At 45.6% G+C, this 21,021-nt stretch overlaps 1 protein-coding gene and 1 pseudogene across 5 annotated transcripts in view; both read left to right on the forward strand.

The window, feature by feature from the left end:
* MICAL3 (microtubule associated monooxygenase, calponin and LIM domain containing 3) overlaps positions 1 to 21,021 on the forward strand; it is a 269,337-nt gene that overhangs the window by 68,844 nt on the left and 179,472 nt on the right. The window lies entirely within an intron of this gene.
* Positions 18,564 to 20,129, forward strand: LOC118651867 (annotated as a pseudogene).

A 21,021-nucleotide genomic window follows, 5' to 3' on the forward strand; every position in this document is an offset into this window, starting at 1 on the left:
CCACATCAGGATTCCAAAGGCTCCCTCTTGCCTTTTCCCAGACAGTAGTACCACCCCACAATCCCCATTCACTATTTTGACTGATTTCTGCACCATAGATTTGAGTTGTGTTTGTTCTTGATCGTCATATAAATGGAGTTGTGCAATATATTATTTTCTGTATCTGCCTTATCTTGCTCAACATTGATCTATGAGTTTCATCCATGTTGCAGTAGTTCACTCCTTTTCATTGCCGCATAATATTCCATAGTTTGCCTATAACTGCAGCTTATTTCTCATTTTGCTATTTTTTGTCTTTGTGTGGTTTCCAATTTGGGAGTATTGAGAATAAAGATTCTTTAAACATTCTTCTTCTTGTCTTTTGATCAATATGGACATTCATTCCTTTTGGATGTACCCCCAAGAATAAAATTGCTGAGTTTTATGGTAGATTTACATTCAGCTTTAAACTACTGCCGAACGTTTTCCAAAGTAGTTGTACCAGTTTCTACTCTGTGTCTGAGAGTTCCATTTGTTCCATGTCCTTGTCTATTTAGCTTGATATTATCTGAGTTTATTTTTGTCATTCTAATGGGTGTATAATAATGGTTGGCATTTTCCTGATGATTAATTATATTGATTCAGCTGCTTCTTGGCAATTTGAATGTCTTATTTTGTAAAGTACCTGGTCAAGTCTTTTGCCCATTTTTCATTTAGTGTCTGGTTTTTTTCCTAGTTGGTTTGTACAAATTTATTACATATTCTGATATGAGACTTTTCTTAGTTACAGGTAGCCCTTTGGTTTTAAGGAGGCGTGTTCCTTCTCAGGCAGGGAACAGATGGGGATTCTGGTAGTTATTTATTGCTTCTTTCTCAAGGAATTAATACAGTGGATGATTGGAAGTTAGCAACCTAACTAACATATGATTTTTCACATAAGTATTTCTACTGCTTTTTAAAGATACAACTTAACTTGAACACTGAAAGTATATACTCATAAAACAAAATTTTAATTTATTTATAAAGATTTGAATGTTTGTTGTACGTCTGTCATTCTGCTAAATGCTGGTGATAGAAGCCTAAGAGAAACTTGCTATCCTCTAAGAGCACAGGGTCTAGTAGGAGGTATTTGGGGGACAGGAGAAAGATCTGTACCTAAGAGGAAGGGAAGAACGAAATTGTTCTGAGAAGGGCTCAGAGAAAACATGAAACTGAAGCCCTGATGGAAAAGATTGAAGGAGGTTGAATGTATGTGCATAGGTGGTGTGAGAAATGGCTCACCCATCTGAATTCAAATGACGGGCTGGGAAACAGAAGCATGGTGAAAATGAGACTTTTAATAACACTCTCCAGAGCAGGTGTCCATTGTACGGTACACACATAGGGCAGGGAGCATAGCCTATTTATTTAGACCCTCCTCCAGTTCCTCATTGGCTGAGTCCTATGAGGTCACCTGTTTTCTCATATATCTCTTAGGTCTTGCTGTCTCCCATTGGTCCATTAAAAAAAAATGAGCTGAGACCTTTCTAGTTGCCTCAACCTCCCTTTATTTAGGGGAATCTTTCTGAAAAATGTGCTGTTGGCCACGTGCACAGCTCTCATACCTTCTCCCCACCCCCACATCCTGTTTGCTCTAGAGAAATTCAGTAACTGCCTGGCCACATGCTGTTTCTTCTCTATGAAGATGAATCAGAGGTATGTTTCTTACAGGTGGGGGAGCACGTTGTGGGCTCTGAAGGTAAGATGTGCAGTAAAGAGCATGGCAATATCCTGGAGCAGCAAACAGGTGTGAATGGCCAAAACATGGGGTGGGTGTTGGGAGATAGTGATATGAGTGTGCCAGCATAGGCTGGCAGCCAAGGAGTTTAGTCTGGCAGCAAAATGGTGTCTTTCAAAGTGTGTAAACAGCCCGGCTGGTGTGGCTCAGTGGTTGAGCTTCATCCCATGCACCAAGAGATCGCCAGTTAATCTCCTGGTTAGGGCACATACCTGGGTTTCGGCCTGGTTTCCCGGTATGTGCCATGGAAGAGGCAGCCGATAGATGTTTCTCTCTTTCCCTTCATCTCTCAAATCAATAAAAACCGGTGTTGTGTGTGTTTTTTAAGTGTATAAATAGGGGAGTGGCATAATTAGATTTGTTTAGAAAGATCACTTTGAAAGAAACATGGTATATGAATTGGAATTTTAAACTTGAGGCAGAATCTATAAAATAGCATTATTCCTCATAACCAAAAGATGAAAATAAGCCAAATGTCCACCAATGGATGAATATGTACATACTATGGACTATTATTCAGCAATAAAAAGGAATGAAGTTCTGGTACATGTTACATTACCGATAAACATTGAAAACATTGTGCTAAGTGAAACAGGCCAGATACAAAAGGATAAATATTATATGATTCCACTTATGTGAGGCAAATTCATAGGGATAGTAAGTAGAATGGTGGTTATCAGAAGATAGAGGGGAGGGGAGTTCGGGGACATTGTTTAATGGGGGCAGAGTTTCTGTTGGGGGTGATGAAAATGTTCTGGAGATAGTGGTAATTATTATACAACATTGTGAATGTACTTAATGCTACTACTGAACTGTATACTTAAAAATGGCTTAATTAGTAAATTATATCTTACCATAAAAATAAAAAAACCCACCATGAGGCAGGATCCATGTGTAGGAGAAGTAAATGTAGATCTTGGCCATTGCTAGGGTGCAGGTAGAGATAAGAAAGAAGTTCAAGGCATTGAGGCTGGAAGGCGGGGTTGGGAGGGAAGAACAAATGGGGAGTGCATCCTGTATGTTCTTCACTCCCTCCAGTACTTAACACAGTGCGGTCCCTGACCTCCCTTTTTTTGGCAATGAAAAGAAGGTGGAAGTAATGTTGGAGGCCAAGACCTGGAATTCTGGCTTGGGTGGATGGCAGTTTTACTAGGGTTGTAATCCAGGGGGAGCAATAAGTTTGGTAGAGAAAATTAGTTCTGTTTTAGGTAACCTGACTTGGAGGTGCCCTCATATATTTAGATAGAGATGTCCAGGAGACAGGGAATAGTGCAGAATGAAATTTTTAAAAAGTTGGCCAAGGACAGAAGAACCCTGGGAGCCCTCATTATTTATCAGTGTGGCGGAAGTCAGAGGAGTGTCCAGAGAAAAAACAGAGGAGGAGACTTCAGTTGTATAATCCTTTGTCCTTTGCCAGATTGACTTTTGGTTGCTCCTAGTGAAGTCAGACTTTCTTTCTTGGGGTGTTCCCTCTCCAAGCCAGACTGTCCTAGTTGGGCACAAGCATCTTGGAGTGCTGAGATAAGTGAGGTAAAATGGATTAATTTCCAAACTTTTAAGCTGTGTATTGAGAATTTCTAGACCTTTAATCTTCTAACCTGTGCTAATTTTCTGATTTCACTATCCCTTTATTGCTTCTTTTGCTTACATTCTACCTTTAACCAGTTAACTGCCACGCGTCCAAAATGGAAACCATCCCCACATGCCACGATATTTTGAATTTAATTTAAAAAATCAATTTGCAATGAATATTATAAAAATAAACATAATTTGTGTGTTCTTGAATATTTTTAGCTGAAAATTCTCATGGAAAATTATTTTAAAGTTGGTCAGGGCTGCCACTTAGGGAAAACATTTTTTTTTTAGTGTGGCGTGTAGGGGAGATACACTGCCTGTGTCTACAGGCACTTATGGTGTACAATGGGTTAAATAAAAATTAACAACTTTTTGCCATGGCTAGTTTTGCTCAGTGGTTAAAATGTCAGCCCATGGACCAAAGGGTCAAGAGTTCAATTCCCTGTCAAGGGCATGTACCTGAGTTGCAGGTTCCCTAGCCCTGGTGGGGGCACATGTGGGAGGCAGCCAGTCAAAGTGTCTCTCTCACATTGATGTTTCTCTCTCTCTCTCTCTCTCTCTCTCTCTCTCTTTCTCTCACCCTCCTCCTCCCTCCCTTCCAGTCTCTCTAGAAATCAATGGAAAAAATATCCTTGGGCCCTGACTGGTTTGGCTCAGTGGGTAAAGCGTCAGCCTGCGGACTGAAGGGTCCCAGGTTCGATTCCAGTCAAGGGCATGTACCTTGGTTGCGGGCACATCCCCACTAAATTTATCGGTGGTTTCCATAAAATTCTTGAAAAACCTTACAAACGTGGCCTTGAACTCTATATCCAGTCATTTGCTTTCCTCCATTTCTGTCATTTGTGACCTGTTTCTTTATCTCCGCTTTTTTTATGCTTCCCTGTGTTGGTAGAGTGGTTTTGTGTGCTAGGTGTCCTGTAGGGCCCAGTGGCTCAGCCTCCCCAGTTACCTGAGGTGGACACTCTTGGTGCACCCCTTTGTGGGCTTTGTGCACAGTCTTGTTGTAGTTAAGCCTTGATTGTTGTAGGTATCACTGGGAGGAATTGACCTCCAGGCCAATTGGCAGTGAGAATCAGCTGTGTCTGCAGTGGGAGAACTTCTGTGCTGAAGACACCCTTCTGGGGCAAGACTTGCTTCAGTGGGGCTTTGGTGCTCACTGAGTCTGCCCCCTGAGTGTGTCCCTTATGGATCTGAGGAGTTGTAATCTGGATGGTCTCCCTCTGACCACTGGGTACACTGGCTCTTGGATCTCTAAGGAGGTGCTAATTTAGCCTCTGCCTGAGGTTACCCAGCAGGAGCTACGAAGAGAACTGCAGATTCCCCTTCCTTTTTTGGAGTTTGGAGGTGCCCTGATGAGGCCCAGCTGTGAAGCAATGCAAGCCGCTGTGGGGCCTTGGTCGTTCTCTTGGAAGTTCTGGGTCTGTCTGGCCCAGCTGCAATTTGTTAGGTAATTTTCAGGTTGCAAAGGGCCAGGGCATTCATATGCAAAAGCCTCTGCCACAGCCTGGGTGGGGCGGGGTCTCAGGGAATCAAAGGGCGGAGCAAGCAGCTATGGCTGGTCCTCAGCCCTGCCCTAAGGGGCCGCGTGCCTCAGTGTCCCGATAATTGCTGCAAGCACCTCTGAGGGAAAGCCACCCTCAAGTTCAGAGTTCTGCCTGCTGCCAGACAGTCTAGTTTCTCCCCGTATGAGTCCTGGGTCCCCAGAGGCTTCCCGGAACTGGAGTTCAGAGCAGTCGGGAGCTTGTGACTCCCTCCCGATTCAAAAAGACAGCCGTGTCCTCAGGTGCCAGCCCCTTTCCCTGCGCACGCTTGAGCCTCCGTACCTCTGCACTTTACTTCCGCAGCTCCTCTGGCTCTCAGTGTACTTTTCTCTTTCCTTCTAGTTGTAGAATTTCCACTCAGCCAGCCTTCCTGTAGTTCTGGATGATGTCCATTTTGTGTTTTTGTTGTATTTTTGAAGTTGTTGTGGGAGGCAGCAATTTCCGGTGTGTACCTATGCCGCCATCTTAGTTTCTCCGGATTGAAACTTTAATATGAACAAATGAGTTAAATTGCCCCATTCAGAGGCTGCCCTTTTCTTTCCCCAATATATTTTTATTTATTTCAGAGAGGAAGGGAAAGGGAGAGTGAGATAAAGAAATCAGTGATGAGAAAGAATCATTAATCGGTTGCCTCCTGTACACTCCCTACTGGGGATTGAGCTTGCAACCCAGGCATGTGCCCTGACCAAGAATTGAACCATGACCTCCTGGTTCATAGGTTGACGTTCAACCACTGAGCCACGCCGGCCAGGGAGAGGCTGCCCTTTTAAATGTCATTCTAGCAAGAATTCCTATTGCCTTCACACTGTAGTTTGAGGTGCTCTGGGGCTTCTGATCAGATGTTTCCTGAAACACAAACTAAGGCCCTTCAACAAAGTCTTTATAATGTTTAGTATCTGCATCAAATATCTATTTACATTCACTTTTCCCTGTCCTGAAGTGGGTGATATTTCTAAAAGTTGGGTATACTCAGTCTGTACCCAAAGGGGTCACCTGATAGGGTGGGATGCATCCAGGTCAGTTTGGTCATGCTTGGCATTGAGCAGTCCTTAGTCATGACTGCAGGCATAGAAGTCCTTCAGTTCGTGAGAGAGCAGATGGCATCCTTTGTCTGCCTTCCTGGTAAGGATGGTTTCCATGGAGTCAGACTTGCCTAAGCCATAGCTGGTGAGAAGGTCAAGAAGTATGTACACTGTGTACTATCCCCTACCGAGCACTGGGCTCACTCAGATTTTAGATTTCAGTCCACTGAGCAAGCCAAAGCATTTGCCTTCTGTGTACCACAGCCAGCAGGTCAATTAACAGTAGTCCTGTGCCTGTAATAAATTAGGCAAGGGTTTAGAAAATCAGGTGGTGGGCAAGGAATAGCTTATAACATGAAATGCTGTCGCTGGACTGGAGAAGAATGCCTGAAGGTGGCACTGAGTCCCTTGTACATCAGGTGTTGGCATTGTAGGATGAGGGTGTATGTGCCCTTTTGGGTTATTCCATCTAATCTCATTGGTGCTGAATTGAGCAAAGATTAGTTAGTCTTCTGTAGAAAAACTTTGGTAGATTACTGGCTTTGAGCCCAGAGTAATTGGAATTTGGGAGCCCAAATGTCTCATGGCAGTTAATTGTTGGATATTGGTTTTAGAAGAAAAGAAACTAAAGTTTTGACTGTACTTCAGCACCCTCTTACATAGGGTGGGAGGTCATCCCTATGGCAAGGGAGTGGTATAAGTATAAGTTGTGGATTATACACTTTCAAGAGCCTGTCAGGGTACAGCTTGGAGAATTTGCAATATTCTTTAAGCATAAGAAAGAAACACTTGTTGTTATTCCCTTTATTTGGATGTTTCATTTCTAACCAAATGGACTCTTTTCAGTGTGAAGGGGTTAGCTGCAAGAATGATTATCAGAGTCAGAGCGCAACAGGAATCAGAATAGAGTAAGAGAGTGGGCATTGAGAAGCATTTGACCCAGAGAAAACCTATTTCTATGGGAAAATTTTGCCTGAGTCCTATACCCTTTTAAGCTAATTTTGGAGGGAAAATACAGGGGTGGGCAGAAATAGGTTAATAATAAACAAATAAATAAAACAATAGTTAATGAATAAATAATACAAGAGTTAACTTTGTGTTTCACGTATTCACAACTACTTTTGCCAACCCCTGTATATTCTGTAGAGCTGGTTTAAGATTGGCCCTCTTGGTTTCTTTCTGTTGTGGAGACAAGTGAGGTTTTCTCCATGAAAATTGTTGAAATAATCAGGGCCTTGGAACCAACTAGCCCTACTCCCTCCTATGGCCTGGAGTCAAGGCAGAGCTATCAGTTCGCTTGGTGATGGATGGAGGTGGAGTGGGAACCTCTACCTTACTGGAAATTAAGATCTTTTTCCTTTGTTAGCTGTCATCCTCTTGAGTCTGCAGGCCGATGCTCTATCCACTGAGCCAAACCAGTACGGCTGTCATCCTCTTGAAACAGCTTCTTCTTACCAGTCCTGTTTTGCAGCCAGTCCTCTCCAAAGAGTGCATACTTGTCCTTGGCTTTATCTCCTTCCTCCCCGATTCCCATGTAGGAACCCTGTGTAGCATCTGGTGAGTCTTTTCCTTTTGGACTATTTGACACTTGCGTACTTTGAAATCACAATACTAGTAACTTAGGGATCTTCTGGTATCTCAAAAAGGTAAATATCATCCTGGAAAGTGAATCAAAAACAGTTGTCCTTTTAATAATTGGTACCTGTACAGAGATGCCTTTGGGACCTCAGTTTTGGCTACTTCTTTGTTCTTTTCTCATCCCCCTAAATTAATAAGTTAATAACGAACTAAACATTACACAAATACCTTTTCTCCTTTCCTATACTTCTGTAACATTAGACATTGTGGCCCCAGTAAGCCTTTTATTTGTCTTTTCCTTTTTCCCTGGCGCCTCCTTTTCCATGGGCATGTGCACTGACTACAGGTATAAACATGAATCACCCTTCTGCTAACCAGTGCCACATAACTTGATGGGTAGACAGTCAAGACTGTCATTCTAGAGCAAGTGGGAAGTGTTGAAAGGGAGGTGTGTAGCAAGGTGAGAAGAAATAGAAGAGGGAGTGATTAGCTTTGCCTGGTGTTGGGGAGGTGGGGTCATTTCAGTGCAGTCTGGAATAAGTAGTAGAAGTCTCAAGTGGACAGGGAGGAAGGACATATTAGACAAAGGGAACAGCATGAACAAAGTCGAGGAGGCTCCTAAGACTGTGGTACATCCTTGAAACAAAGTATGAGCTAAGAAAATGGTTTGTGTTTGGACGTATAGGAAATAAGGCCGATGCTAAATTTTGATGGACATTTTGAACCTTGCTGAGGGTTTAGATTATTCCTTAAAGGCAATGGAGGGCTGTAACAAGATCACATTTGCTCTTAAAAAAGAACACTCTGGCACTCAGGTGGGGGATGGATTGGACAAGAATTAAGATTAAGAGGCTATTGGATAGTCCAGGCTAGAAATCACAGGTGCTTCCATCAAGATAATGGCAGGGAGATGACTTTTATAAGATAGAAGTCATCAATAGGACTTTGCTTTTGGTTGATTGGATTGAGGGGTGGAGACAGAGAAGGTCTTGGATGACCCTAGATTTCCATTTGGTAGCTGCATGGTGATGGCTGTATGACTATATGAATTGGTGGAAGAGAACAGAAGTATTCCATTTTGGACTGCTGTTTGAGGTACCTGTGGGATGTCTAGATGAAGTAGTTTAGTAGCATCTGGATCTCAGGAGCAAGGTCAAAAATGATAAAAGTTAAGGGGTTATCCATTTTATGAAGGAGAGAGGCAGATGAACTAATTGGAGCCTTTTCAGAGAACTGAGCAGCAGTGAGAACAGTGGTAGGAAAAGCAGGAGTCAGAGCCAAGGAAGGGAGAGTTTTTAGGAATAGCCACAGAGTGGGAACAACTAAGAGAAGGGTTAAAAAGTGTCTGGCCCAGCCAGTGGCTCAGTGTTTGAGCATTGACCTCTGAACTAGGAGGTCAACTGTTCGATTCCCGGTCAGGGCACATGCTGGGTTGCAGGCTCGGTCCCCAGTTAGGGACATGCAGGAGGCAGCCAATCAATGATTCTCTCTCATCATTGATGTTTTTATCTATCTCTCCCTTTCCCTACCTCTCAGAAATCAATTAAAAATATATTTTTAAAGCGTCTGAACCTTTCACAATTAAAATGTTATTGTTGACCTCAGTAGAGTGATGGAGACAGAAGCCTGATTGTAGAGGGAATGAAAGATGAACAGAATGAGGTCATTAGGAGATCTTAAAAGTATTGATAGCAAGAGTAGACTGCTCTTTCAGGAAAGCAAGAGGGGTAGCCAGTAGTAGCTTGGAGAACACAGTTTAAAGAGAGATTAAAGATGAGAGAGACCCCAGAATACCGGTAGACTAAGGGAAAAGTAAATTATAGTGAGGAGGAAGTTTAAAATGTATGACAGATGGACAGTGGTGGTAATGCACAACAGGTGAATATACTTAAATGCCACTGAACTATACACTTAAAAAATGGTTGAAATAGAAACCATTTTATAATAGTACTAGTGGCCTGGTGCATGAAATTCGTGCATGGGAGGGGGGATGTCCCTCAGCCTGGCCTGCACCCTCTCCAATCTGGGACCCCTTGGGAGATGTCCTACTGCCTCTGGGATCGGGCCTAAAACAGCAGTTGGACATCCCTCTTGTAATCCGGGCCCGCTGGCTCCTAACTGCTCTCGCCTGCTTACCTGCCTGATTGCCCTTGCCCCCAACTGCCCCCCCTCCCGCCAGTTAGCTCGCCCCCAACTGCCCCCACCCCCCCCCGTGCTGGCCTGCTCACCCCCAACTGCTCCCTCCCCACCCCCGCTGGCCTGCTCACTCCCAACTGCTCCCCCCGCCGGCATGGTTGCCCCCAGCTGCTCCCCCCACCCCCCACCCCCGCGCCAGCCTGATCACCCCTAACTGCCTCTGCCTTGGCCCCACCACCATGGCTTTGTCTGGAAGGATGTCCAGAAGGTCTCCCGATCTAATTATCATATTACTCTTTTATTAGTATAGATAATAGTCAATGCACAATGATTCAGAGAAGAACAAAGGGGATAGTCTGCATAGCCTCAGATTGGTGTGGGAGGCTTCTCTGGGGTAGAGGAGGGTAGGGATCATAAGTGTGAGGGCACCCTTGCCTCTCCTCTGGGCCATGTGAGAGGCAAAGGTATTGACAGCGGAAGAGGTGAGAATGGAACTGGAGGCCTGAGAATACAGAACCAGGTTTATAGGAACCAGTTTGGGTTCTATAAAAGAATTGCTGGGCAGCATTGAGGCCCTACCTGTGGTTGGAGGTGATGGTGTGGTATAGCCACATCAATCTGCACTACTAACTTTTTTCCCTCCAGCAGTTCAGAAAAGTTGTTTTTGTCTCATCTCCATCCCCATTTCACTTCTGAAGCTTGTATTTCAGGTATCTAGTGATCTATCTCTATTTGCCTCTCTCTCTTTCCACCTAATCTCTGGTGAAGAGTAAAATGCACAATAACCTTTTGGCTCCCCTTTTTCATCCTGCCTTGAATAAAGAAGTGTTGCCTTTTCAGACACCCTGGGCTTATGATAGTTTTGTGGTTTTCTGATGCAGATTTTAAAAACACACAACTTGGATTTAGAAATATTATGGGTCCTTCAATTATCTCTGGGGAGGGCTGGGGGCTGTCGTATAGCATTTCATGACACTGATACCACTCTTCTTTCAGAAACCAGTTTGTGTGTGTGTGTGTGTGTGTGTGTGTGTGTGTGTGTGTGTGTTTTATAAGGGACAGATACTCTGAAACAATCTGGCTATTGAAAACAAAGATGCTTCCAGGTTTGGCTCCTGTCTGGAACTGGGTACAGGAGCCTGCGAGGCGGAGCATATGTAAGGCAAATCCAGAACAGGTAGTGGTCATGAGAAGGAACAGGTCTCCAGGAAACCAGAGGGCAGAAACCATCTGGATTCCCCTTGTAAGATTTCTGGATCTCTGTGTATATGTTCCTTCTCCTACCCTGGTGGCACTTGCCTGAAGACACTCAATCCATTTGCATTTGATTTGAATTCTGCCTCAGATCCTAACAGAATTTTGCCTGAATTTCCCATCTTCTGGGCAGGCTACAGAAATTCACTTATCTATTCATTCATTAATTCAAGAGGCAGTTATTGTGTACCTGCTTTGAATCAGGAACACATTCTAGGTGCGATAGTACAGCAATGAACAAAATGTCAAAAATCCTTACCCTCATAGGGCTTAGATTCATTCTAGAGAGGAAAACAAACAAATGAATAACATTGATAGTATGTCAAGTTGTGGTACGTGCTTTGGGGAAAATCAGGGAGTCTGTTTTTAATGGGAAGGTCATGGAAGGTCACACTGAGGTGATAGTCAAATAAACACCCAAAGGTGGTGAGGAGTCATGCACATGTCATCTCCATTAGAAGGCTAGCGCTCTTAGAGGTAGAGAGAGGCTTTTTTACTCTGTTATTGTATTAGAGCCTAGATAGATGCTCAATAATATTTTTTGAATGCATGAATGGATTTGGGAGAAGAATATTTTCAAACAAAAGGAGCAGCAAGTACAAAGGGTGAAGTGAGAGAATGTGTGTCCAGTGTGTACAAGAAGCAGCAAAGAGCAGTGTGGCTAAAGGGTGAGTGAGGGGAGCAGCAGAAGGAGGTGACAGAGGTAGGGTGTATATGGGGTACAGATCTTGTAGGGGTTCCCTGAGAACTTTGTTGTTGTTGTTGTTAATCTTCACCCGAGGATATTTTTCCATTGATCTTTAGAGAGAGTGGAAGGGAAGGGGAGAAACAGAGAGAGAGAAACATTAATGTGAAAGAGACACATCAATTAGTTGCTTCCCATATGTGCCCCAACCAGGGATCGAGCCTACAACTGAGGTACCTGCCCTCAAGTGGACCCTTCTGTCCATGGGCTGACATTCTGTCCACTGAGCCAAACTGGCTAGGGCTCCCTGAGGATTTTTTAGGGGTCCATGAGGTCAAAACTACTTTCACAATACTAAGGTAATGTTATTTTCCCTTTTCACTCACATATGCTCATGTGTACAGTGAAATTTTCTAGAGGCTACATGATATGTGATCTTGTAACAGAAGGAATGCAAAAGGCAGATATGAGAATCCAGTTGTCTTCTTAAGCCAGACATTAACGAGAATTGCAAAAATGTAAAACAAGTTTATTATTCTCACTAAAATTTTGTTTTGGAAAATGTTTTTTCATAAAATACTAGAGGCCCGGTGCACAAAAATTTGTGCACTCAGGGGGGGAGGGGGCGTCCCTCAGCCCGGCCTGTGCCCTCTCGCAGTCTGGGACCCCTCGGGAGATAACGACCTGCTGGCTTAGGCCTGCTCCCGGGTGGCAGAGGGCAGGCCCAATCCCTAGGTGCAGCCCCTGGTCGGGCTTAGAGCAGGGCCGATTGGGGAGTTGGGGCGCCCAACCCTGTCATGCACAGAGCAGGGCGGATCGGGAGGTTGCTATGCCACCCTCAGTCACGCACAGGGTAGGGCCGATTGGGGGGTTGGGGCACCACCCCCTGTCACACTCAAGGCAGGGTCGATGGGGAGGTTGCGGCGCCACCCCCTGTCATGCACAGAGCAGGGCCCATCAGGGGGTTGGGGTGCTGCCCCCTGTCACTCACAGAGCAGGGCCCATCAGGGGGTTGGGGCTCCGTACCCTGTCACGCACAGAGCAGGGTCGATCGGGGTTGGGAAGCTCCTGCCTGTCACACACAGAGCAGGGCCCATCAGGGGGTTGGGGAGCTCCCCCTGTCACTCACAGAGTAGCGCCGATAGGGGAGTTGGGTCACCGCCCCCTGTCACACACACAGCAGGGCGGATCAGGGGGTTGGGGCGCCCCACCCTGTAACACTCATCGCAGGGCCGATGGGGAGGTTATGGCTCTACCCCGTCACACACAGAGCAGGGCCCGTGGGGGGCGGTTGGGGCTCCGCCCCCTATCACCCACAGAGCAGGGTTGGTCAAGGGGGTTGGGGAGCTCCCCCCTGTCACGCACACAGCAGGGTCAATCAGGGGATTGGGGTGCTGCCCCCTGTCACGCAGAGAGCAGGGTCAATCAGGGGGTTGGGGAGCTCCCCCCTGTCACGCACAGAGCAGGGCCGATCAGGGTGTTGAGGAGCTCCCCCCGTCACTCACAGAGTAGGGCCGATAGGGGAGTTGGGACACCGCCCCCTGTCACACACAGAGCACGGCGGATCAGGGGCTTGGGGCACCGCCACTGTCACACTCATCACAGGGCCGATGGGGAAGTTATGGCTCTACCCCATCACACACAGAGCAGGGCCCGTGGGTGCGGGTGGGGGGATTGGGGAGCCGCACTCTATCACCCACAGAGCAGGGCCAATCAGGGGGTTGGGGCGCCGCCACTCTCACACTCAGGGCAGGGCCGATGGGGAGGTTATGGCTCTACCCCGTCACACACAGAGCAGGGCCGATCAAGGGGTTGAGGCGCCGCACCCTGTCACACACAGAGCTGCAGGGCGATCAGGGGGCTGGGGAGCTCCCCACTATCAGGCACAGAGCAGGGCTGATCAGGGGGCTGGGGCGGCTTCCCCTGTCACGAACAGAGCAGGGCGGATAGGGAGGTTGTGGCCCCGCCCCCTGTCACACACATAGCCGCAGGGCGATCAGGGGGTTTGGGCACTGCCCCCTGTCACGCTGATCCCGGTGTCGGGAGGCCTCTTGGCTCCGCTGATCCCGGTGCTGGGAGGCATATTACCCTTTAATATATAGGATAGAGGCCTGCCTGGTGCACGGGTGGGGGCCAGCTGGTTTGCCCTGAAGGGTGTCCTGGATCAGGGTGGGGGTCCCCACTGGGGTGCCTGGGCAACCTGGGTGAGGGGATGAGGGCTGTTTTCAGGCTGGCGAGTGACTGAAGCTCCCAACTGCTCCTTTTTTTCTTTTTTCTTTTTTTATTCTGGGCCAGCTTTAGCTCTGGCTCCAGCTCTGAGGCCTCTGCTGCTGAAAGCAGGTATCTGGTTTGTTTGGGTTCTATAATCGAAACAATGTATAACTCCAGCTCTGAGATCCCGGCTCGCTGAAAGCAGGTTTCTGGGGTTTTATTTAGCTTCTATATTTGTTACAATGTTTCAAACTGCAAGCTCAGAGGCCGGCAAGACAGGCAGGGAACGTTGGATTCCTCCGTCACTGAAGCAAGCAAGCCTCATGTTAGTTTCAAACTGCCTGGCTGCCGGCCACCAATTTGGCTGGCAGTTGCATATCACCCTGATTAGCCAATGGGAAGAGTAGCGGTCGTACGCTAATTACCATGTTTCTCTTTTATTAGATAGGATGTTACTATTAATAAATTGTTATTTTTAAAGGAATTAATAAATATTGACTTTTTTTAGTTTTAACTTCAAATATTGTAAATATTGATAAATCTTTGGTCCCTCAATATTTTTAAGAGTATAAAGAAGCCCTGTCACCAAAATTTTGTAGAACTTTATTATAGGGCCTTCTAGGCCATTGTGAAATGTTTGCTTTTACGTTAACACTAGAGGCCCAGTGCACATTTTCATGTATCAGTTGGGTCCCTCGGCCTGGCCTGCGGGATCAGGCCGAAACCGGCTCTCTGACATCCCCCAAAGGGTCCTGGATGGTGAGAGGGCACAGGCCAGGCCGAGGGACCCCACTGGTGCACAGTCAGGGCTGGGGAGGGATGCAGGAGGTTGGCCAGCAGGGGAGGGACTGTGGGAGGGCTCCAGGGTGTGTCCAGCCCATCTTGCTCAGTCCTAATTGGCCAGACCCCAGCAGCAAGCTCACCTACTGGTCAGAGCATCTGCCCCCTGGTGGTCAGTGCACGTCATAGTGACTGGTTGACTGGTCAACTGTCTGCCCCCTGGTGGTCAATGCACATCATAGCAAGCGGTTGAGTGGCCTTAGCATATCATTAGCATATTACACTTTGATTGGTTGAATGGATGACCAGGCACTTAGCATATTAGGCTTTTATTCTATAGGATGGGGAGCCATAGCCATGGCTCTGGCTGAATCACACAAGAAGAAATTTAGTGAAGATTTTTATTTTTCAAAAAAGGTCCCGCCAGAACCGGTTTGGCTCAGTGGATAGAGCGTCGGTCTGTGGACTGAAAGGTCCCAGGTTCGATTCCGGTCAAGGGCATGTACCTAGGTTGTGGGCACATCCCCAGTGGGAGATGTGCAGGAGGCAGCTGATCGATGTTTCTCTCTCATCGATGTTTCTGACTATCTCTCTCCCTTCCTCTCTGTAAAAAATCAATAAAATATATTTAAAAAAAATTGTGAAATAGATAAAATTATTAAAAAAAAAAAAGGTCCCTATATATCTGGAAAACAAAGGGAGATATATAGGGACCTTTGTTTTAGGGGTAACACATTAGTAAAAAGAGGACTTTGGAGTTTTCTGTACCATGTGTGTCAGCAGCTAGGGGCACATCCCAGAAAGCTCTTTTCTAAATGGGGCTTATGTTCTATTGGAGTAGATAGACAATAAGCAAACAAATCATATATACTGTGCCAGGGGTAACAAATGCCAGAGGAAAAATAATGCAAGGTGAGGGGAAGGCTTGTGCTCTTTCATATAAGTGATTAGGAAAGTTTTCTCTAACAAGATGGCATTTGAGCAAAGACCTGAATACAGTGAGAAAAAAAAAAGATGTGACCATCTGGGTGGAGAGCATCAGGCAGAGAGACTAGGAAGGGCAAAGACCCATGATGCGCAGCCTGCTGGGGCTGCTTGATGGTCAGGAAGGAGGCCAGTCTGGCTGGAGCATAAGAGAAGGTGGTAAGGCATGAAAAAGAAATGGGAGAGGGGCAGGTCACTTGGAGGCATATAGGCCATAGTAAGATTGTTGTATTTAACTCTGAGATGGAAAGCCATTGGAGCATTTGAGCAGAGGCATGAACTGATTTGACTAACATTTAAGTGAATTCTCAGGCTGCTGTATGGAAAATATTCAGGGTTGGGATGGAGGGATTTGACAGTGGAAGCAGAGAGAGAGAGAGGCTCTTGAAGTAATCTAATGATGGTGATGAGTGAAGATGGTGACTTTGATGAGGCTGGTAAAGGAAGACATGGTGAAAAGTGGTTGGACTTGGGCTATATTTTGAAGATAGAACAGACAGAAGTTTCTGAAAAATTGATTATGGGATGTGACAGAAATTAGGATAATTCCAAGGTATTTGCATTGAGCAACTAGGTGGATGGTGGTGCCCTTGCCGAGATGCATAATATTAAATAAGAAGCAGGCGGGAGGTAGGAATGGAATCAAGAGCTTGGTTTTATGTGTTAAGCTTTTGTGTATGCCTGTCAAATTCCAAGTAAGCAATTGGTTCAGAAAAGAGAAAACAAATATTTGGGTGCTATTGACTATCTCTACTATAAAATGGTACTTAAAGACATGGGACTGGAAGAATTCATAAAGCAGAGTTTTTTTCTAAGTGGGCTGTGTCTCATTAATGGCTCATGAAATCAATACAGTGGGGACCAGCAATTTTAAAAAATGAAATAGAACAGAGAATATCAGAATATCTCAGTAGTAAAGGTAAGTTTATTTTGTGAAAGTTGTTTAAAATTCCACTTATATACATATATAGGAAGAGAACTGTATGTACGATTTCAAAAGTTTGAAAGCCACTGATGTTTAGTGAGTGGATATAGACTAAAAAGAGACCCAAATGACCCATGGCCATTTCAACATACAGAGGTTGGAGATATGTAAGGGACCAGCAAAGGACACAGGAAGTGGCTAGCAAGGCAAGAGTGTGGTATCCTAGAGGCCAAGAAGACGTGTGATGAGCTGTGACTTGTGCTGTGTGTAGATGGGTTGAAGAAACTAGGGTTGCATATTGACCATTGTATTTGACAGTGTGCAAGTCATGCATGTCCTTGCGGATATCTTTGAGGAGGCATTACTTTGAAGTGGTGGGGATGAAGCCTAATTGTTGTAAGTTTGAAGATAGTGAGAGAAGAGAAAGTCATGACCACGAGCACAGATAGTTCTTTCAGGGAGTAAACTAGTCAGAGGGGATGGGAAGACGTGATCATTTATGTTGATAGTGATAGCTCGGTTTGTAGGGAAAGGATTGCTGCAGAAGGGGACCAATGAAGAGGCAGTGTGGTTGAGGAAGAAAGGGGGGATGGGATCAGGTATACAAGTGATGGTTGCTTCAGGTAGGCATGTGGATAGTTGTTTGTTCCTTGTCATAGGAGGGAAGACAGATGAGATGGGTTTCAGTTGCCTTTCAGCAGCCAGTAGGAAGAATTACTTTGAAACAAGACCACCCTTTTATTTATGAAAAGTCTCCATTTCAAAGGAGCAGATGTAGGGATAAATCATGAGAAGAAAAAATAATCCTGTATTGTGTGTCTTTCCTAAATTTCCTTGAAACTATATATCCATTGATAACTGGGGCAGTTATCTTCCTAGCAGACAAGGTCTGTCTGTGATCTATTGACTACAGATTCTGGCTCTCAGGCAGCAAGGGGCTTGGAGCATGCATCCTGATGTGCTTTTATTTCTCTCTCTGTGTTCTCAGGTGGTAGCAAAACATGGCGGCACTGTTTTCTTACTGTGTGACATTTCAGCTTCTTTAAGCTGCAGTCTCCCCATAGATTCTACCTCATGGGGCTATGGTGAAGATTCAATGAGATGAGATATGGATCTAACAGCTCATAACTTGTTGGTATCTTAGTTATTTTTGCTGTTATTGATGAAAGTCCTTTTTCTTGTTTTAACATCTAAGTTTGGCAGGAACTTATAACATAGATCTTATTTCTTGAGCCCCTCCCACCCAATGCCACACCTTTCAGAACAGATGGAATGGAAAGGGTAAAGCGTGATGATGGGACAAAGAAAGTTTTAAAAACATTTTTCTTTCCTTCAGAAAACAACTATCTGAGCTCTCTCATTCTGTTATATAAGTGGCCATTTGTTTAGACCTTTTGTTGCTGGGACGATAAACTACTAGATAGTAATAGCAATACTACCACTTGCTATGTACCTGGTACTGCTAAATAATTTATATCCATGACCTTAATTCTTGTGATTTATTTCATAGATGAGGAAACTATTTATATGACACTTGGCTCTGCAGTGCTCTTTTTGACTTCTTGTTTCTCCAGGTTATCTGGGGCAACAGCATCAGCCATTATGTTTACTGGGTGTTTGGTTCTGACTTGGTGACAATCACAAAGCAGAGATCACTTCATTTCTGATTCACTTCATTTCTCTGTTGTGAAGTAATAGGTTGTTAAAAAAGAAAAAAAAAAAAACAAAGACAAAAAGAAAAGAAATAAGTTGTTAGCAAAGAGAGTAAAATAAAAAGTTAGAGAAGATTTAGCATAGGGTTATACCAGTGTCTTTCAGAATTGGAAGCTTGGAAGAGAACTCAGGGCCAATGTGGTCCAAGCTCATCTCAGAGCCCTCTATAGAGGGCCATTCCACAACCAAGAGTAAGGTTGTATGAGAATTCATAACAAAAGTGCTATGCTATGTTCTTGCTAGTTGCTCTTATTCAAATACCAGACACCCCTGCCTTGCTTCCTACAGCTACCCTCCACAGCATAGAGCTTGAGGGAGATTATGCACATCCAGGCCAGGTAATGTGGCAACCAGATCCAGGGCTAAGTTCTGGGAAGTCATCAGCAATGAGCAGAGTATAGACCCCAGTGGCAACTATATGGGGGACTGGACCTGCAGTTGGAGTGCATCATTGTCTACTACAACAAGGCCTCCTCTCACAAGTATGTACCTTGTGCCATCCTGATGGACTTAGAGCCTGGAACCATGGACGGTGTTTGATCTGGGGCTTTCAGGCACCTCTTCAGGCCTGACAACTTCATTTTTGGTCAGAGTGGGCCCCAGCAATAGCTGGGCCAAGGGTCACTCCATGAAAGGTGCTAAGCTAGTAGACTGTCCTGGACATGGTGCAGAATGGGCGTGAGAATTGTGAATGCCTGCAGGGCTTCCAGATGACCCCGCTGGATGAGGGCATGGGGCCTAGATGGGCACACTTCTCATCATCAAGATGCACAAGGAGTATCCAACCACATCATGAATACCTTCAGTGTGATGCTCTCGCCGAAAGTATCAAACACAGCAGTGAAGCCCTACAACGCCATGCTGTCCATCCACCAGCTGGTGAAGAACACCTACAAGACATCCTGCATCAACAACAAGGCTATCTATGACATCTGCTTCAGCACCCTCAAGCTGGCTGTGCCCACCTACAGGGACCTCCTGAGCAGAGTCACCAGCTCCTTCCTGGCCAGCTGAACACAGACCTGTGCAAGCTGGCCATGAACATGGTGCCTTTTCCCCACCTGCATATATATATAATGTTTTGTTTTTTGTGTTGTTTTTTTTTAAGAGAGGAAGGAAGAGGGTGATAGAAACATCAATGATGAGAGAGAATCATTGATCGGCTGCCTCCTGCATGCCCCCTACTGGGGATCGAGCTTGAAACCTGGGCATGTGCCCTGATCAGGAATTGAACCATGACCTCCTAGTTCATAGGTCGATGGTCAACCACAAGCCATGCCAGCCAGGCCCCACCTACACTTCTTCATGCCTGGCTTCGCCAGCTCACCATCCAGTGCAGTCAGCAAGACCAGGCCCAGACAGTGCCTGAGCTCAACCAGCAGATGCTCGATGCCAAGAACATGATGGCTGCCTACAACCTCTGCCACAGCCACTACCTGACCGTGTCCACTGTTTTCCATGATCGCATTGCATGTCCATGAAGGAGGTGGACAAGCAGATGATGGCCATCCAGAGCAAGAACAGCTGCTTACTTCATGGAGTGGATCCCCAACAATGTGAAGATGGCTATGTGTGACATCCTGCCCCACGGGCTCAAGATGTCCTCCACCTTCATCAGCAATAGCATAGCCATCTAGGAGCTATTCAAATGCATCTCAGAGCAGTTCACAGTCATGTTTTGGCACAAGGCCTTCCTGCACTGGTACACGGTTGAGGACATGAATGAAATGGAGCTCACTGAGGCCAAGAACAACATGAATGACCTGGTGTCCGAGTACCAGCAGTACCAGGACACCATGGCCCAGAAGAAGGGCGAGATATATGAAGACCATGAGGAGGAGTCCAAGATCCAGGACCCCAAGTGAAGCACCTGGAGAGCCAGGGCCTAGAGCAGGCGTGGGCAAACTTTTTGACTCGAGGGCCACAATGGGTTCTTAAACTGGACTGGAGGGCCGGAACAAAAGCATGGATGGAGTGTTTGTGTGAACTAATATAAATTCAAAGTAAACATCATTACATAAAAGGGTACGGTCTTTTTTTTTTTTTTTTAGTTTTATTCATTTCAAATGGGCTGGATCCGGCCCGCGGGCCGTAGTTTGCCCACGGCTGGCCTAGAGCCATGTAGCCACTGATGCCACCCCAGTCTCGCCTAGTACTTCTAGTGTCCCTCAGTATTTATGGCACTCATCTCTGTCTTCCCACCATAGGTCATTTCCATTTTTGTGTCACTCATTTGTCTCTACTCTATCAGCTCTGGGCCTGAAATTTTGTTTTGTTTTTTTACTGGTTTGTGTTCATATTGGGGAGCAGGGGATTGGGGGGGAGAATACTTAAAAATTTTATTGCTGTCAGATTTTAAAAGAAAGAATATCACTCCCTGCCCAGGTTGACCATAACATTGCCAGATACCACTTTTTGGTAGCATATTAGGAATCTCCTCTGTCACATATCTCCCATTCTCCTCCCCTCCCCCAGCCACATAGGCCAAAGCTAATGCATCGCCCCAGGATTGGTCCAGTATGGGGCTGCTGGGTTCCCATATAGAAACCTGAGATGGGGTTCTGTTCCCCTCATCAACTTCACAGAAACAGTACATTTCCACTGTATGCCAGGTCGTAGCTCCAGAGACCTGCAGAGAAATGCAGATTCTGAGGAGCTCTGATGATTAAAGAGCAGCTAGTGGAATGGAAGGGACATGCAGGTGAGGGTGGGGTTGTTTTCCCATTACCTGGGCATCCTACTGAGTGTTAGTTTGGTGTTAAATGAAACGGAAAATCAGGAAAGAGCTGAGAGTGGAATACCTCAGAAACTAGAGAGTTAAGAATATACGAGGAAGATTGCTTTCCTTATTGTATTTTGAG

This window comes from Myotis myotis, unplaced genomic scaffold (genome assembly GCF_014108235.1).
Source record: "Myotis myotis isolate mMyoMyo1 unplaced genomic scaffold, mMyoMyo1.p scaffold_m19_p_3, whole genome shotgun sequence".
NCBI classification, from domain to species: Eukaryota; Metazoa; Chordata; class Mammalia; order Chiroptera; family Vespertilionidae; genus Myotis; species Myotis myotis.